The following is a 3645-nucleotide window of genomic DNA, read 5'->3' on the forward strand; positions in this document are numbered from 1 at the left end:
TATATATATATATATATATATATATATATATATATATTATATATATATATATATATATTGTTTTTGTATTTGGATTGCAAGATTCTTTATGTGAATTTGTGTGTTGAAGCATATTTTATTGTGTCTGGAGAGAGTCTTTCTCTTTTAGTGCCTTATTACTTAACACACTTGCCATTTTGATTTCCATTCATTCACTTATCTATTTTTTCTAGAATTTTCGTTGCGTCTTGCAACCTCTTCAATAGTCGTAGACACATGTGTGTGTGTGTGTTTGTCCCCCAATGCCACTTGACAACTGGTATTAGTGTGTTGCAGTCATTGTAACTTAGAGGTTCAGCAAAAGAATTCGATAGAATAAATACCAGACTTAAAAAGGTACATACATACATACACACACATACATACATACATACACATAAGTGGTTGCAAAAGGAGCTTCTTAACTCCACAAGCCATACTTGTGTCTGTATCATTTTTTCCTACAGATTCCTCCTCCGACGTCTGGCAACTGACTTAGTGAACACCCACAAAATTATTAACCATTGCACCAACAACCACTTTGAGCACCTTTTTTTGAGCTTCATGTGTCTGACACATGTGGACATGTCTACAAAGTCAGAAAACATCACAGCTCCCATTACTTTCAGAAACATTTTTTTGATTTCATTCTCAGAGTTGCTGAAGCATGGAACAAACAACCTTGCTTGTATTGTGATGAGATTAATTTACAAACATCACATGGTGTCTAGCCAAGCATACACACACACACACACAATAGGCTTTTTTCAATTTCCAATTCTCAAATCCCCTCTGAAGGCTTTGGCTGGTCTGAGGCTATTGTAGAAGACACTTGTGTTAGGTGCCAAGCAGTGGACCTGAAGCCAAAATCATATGGTTGGGAAGCAGCATCTACACCTGTTCTTGAATTATCAAAGTATTATGTTTGCTCTGACAGGTAAACTAGTCAACCTGAATCATTTGGCAGCTAAAACAATGGCTTCCATGGCTTTAGTCTGTAATTCTGTTGTCTGCTGATAATTGTGCTCTTGTGATTCAAAACAATAATGGACCTCTTTTCCAATGCTTATTCTGTTTTCTAACTTGAAATAGTCTTCTCTCAAATTTTTTAATATTAACATTATTGTTAATGGAATTTCTAACCAGAAAGCATTTCATGTCATTTGAGAAAAACTGAATTCCACATCAAAACAATAAAACAAAAAGCTTGAAGACTTCAGTATGTTGAGATTTCATACTGTAGAGGATTAGAAGATTAAAAGATTAGTAGAGGATCAGAAGATCCAGAATTGGTCTCACTTGCATTGTCTGGGTTTCAAAAGCCAGTTTTGCTGACCATGAAAAATTACATGTGAAAAGACAGGTAACATGTTTATATGCATGTAGTGCCACCTGTCCTATGCAAAAGTGTGCACATCTTCTGTCAGATTGAAAGCTCATTTTGGACAAATGCACAAAGATGCAGCCATTGTTTGTTTGTGTCCTTGACCAAATTTGTTGCCACATTTGTCATAATAAAGTTAATAGCAAGTCACAGAAATGTAGGTATTTAAGAAGTTCTACATTATTGATAATAAAAGAAATACTAACATTTGCCCCTCGCTGCACTGGTCAAACGTTCATTTACTTCTTGCAAGATGTTGTATGAACACCACTAAACAACAAACTTTATTGATCTTCTCTAATATATAATATAAAACTTTAACTTCAAGCAGGTGTGAATGTCAGGTAAGAAGCTTGCTTCCCAACCACATGGTCCTAGGTTCACTGCATGGCATCTTGGGTAAGGGTCTTATTCTATAGCTTCGGGCTGACCAAAGACTTGTAAGTGGATTTGGTAGACGGAAACTGAAAGAAGCCTGTTGTGTATGTGTGTGTGTGTGCATGTCTTTGTGTCTGTATTTGTCCCCCACCACCGCTTGACAATGGGTGTTGATGTGTTTACGTCTCCTTAACTTAGCAGTTTGGCTAGAGAGACTGATAGAATAAGCGCCAGACTTAGAAAAAAAGTAAGCCCTGGTGTCAGTTCATTGAACAAAAGAATTCTTCAAAGCAGTGCCCCAGCATGGCCGCAGTCAAATGACTGAAACAAGTAAAAGGTAAAAGAATCATGCAATTAACCAAACATCCTTAGAATTTCTGGCCTTGTGCAAAAATTTGAAAGTATTGTCGTCATACAATTTGGTGTGACATTATTCTCAGGTCTGTAAGGGTGGCTCAGATGGTAACATGCTGAGCAGTAATTAATTTTATTGACAAATTTTATTGATTCAAATCCTGCAATTCAGTTTTGACATTCTATTTTATCTCACTGTTGTTCAGCAGAAAATATTTAGCTGTTCTAGTGCATCATCTCGGTGTGCTTAGACACAAATTATTTTTAAGCAATAGAAGTTTATACAGAGACAAGAACTGACGAAAACCCAAGCAGTGTAATGGGCAGAGACGACAACAACAGGGGGTTTGCAAGGTAAAAAAAGAGTTATTTTCAAGACCAGTTGGCAGCCATTGATATACTACAGTATTTATACACACACATTTGTATATGATACATAAGAGGTGCAGCAATATCAGAGGAAGGTTAACAGGGAAAATAGTTTTTGTGTGGAAGGTGCACAGGTACAATGAATTCTAAAAATGTACAGAAAATAGACTCCATCAAATGCCAGCTGGGGGTGGGGGAAGTAGTTGATAGCTTCTGTTACCTAGGTGACCAAGTCAATAGCAAAGGGGGATGCTCTGAGAGTGTAACTGTTGGAATAAGAATAGGCTGGGCAAAGTTCAGAGAGCTCCTACCTCTGTGCTAACAGATTCACCAACCTTTATGTAGTTGTCTTTTATTTCATGTGATATGTAATTATCTCACTTCTTCTCATCATCCCTTCTATATTTAAGAGATGAGGAATTATATACATTATTTACATTTGACGGATATTTGTCCTCACTCTGTCGTGCATACACACTGACATTGCACATCCAGCAGAGCATACTAGCTTCATTTCTTTGAAGCCTTTACACGTCCTTGGCTGTCACAGCCCATGTTTCACTGCTGTGTAGCATAGCTGTTCACGCACAGGCATCACACAATCTGCTTTTCACTCTGAGGGAGAGGCCCTTTGTTACCAAGATGAGGAAAAATATCTGTCAAATGTAAATAATGCCTAATGTCCCTGGATGGTATGTTCCAACACATCTTCACCTTCACCTCTCTCATTTTCCCTTTCTTAATCTCACTCTCTAACTCATGTCCCCCCGCCAATTGGGGGTATCTGTATATCTACCCCAGAGAAAGACATCTTTCTCTGTACCTCTATATCTATAATCTTTCAAATGGCACAAAGTCACACCCCTTTCGATACTATTCCCCCGTCCCAGTTGAGGGTTTTTATCCTGCAAGTTATTTGGTAACCCTGTCAGTGACGGTGCCATGTAAAAGAGCACCCATTACACTCCATAAAATGGTTGGTGTTAGGAAGGGCATCCAGCTGTAGAAACCATTTCAAAACAGACTATGGAATCTGGTGCGACTCCTGTCCTTACCAGCTCCTGTGAAACCATCTAATCCATGCCAGCCTGGAAAATGGACGTGAAACGATGATGATGATCATATATATATATATATATATA

This window comes from Octopus bimaculoides, chromosome 7 (assembly GCF_001194135.2).
Source record: "Octopus bimaculoides isolate UCB-OBI-ISO-001 chromosome 7, ASM119413v2, whole genome shotgun sequence".
In the NCBI taxonomy this organism is placed as follows: Eukaryota; Metazoa; Mollusca; class Cephalopoda; order Octopoda; family Octopodidae; genus Octopus; species Octopus bimaculoides.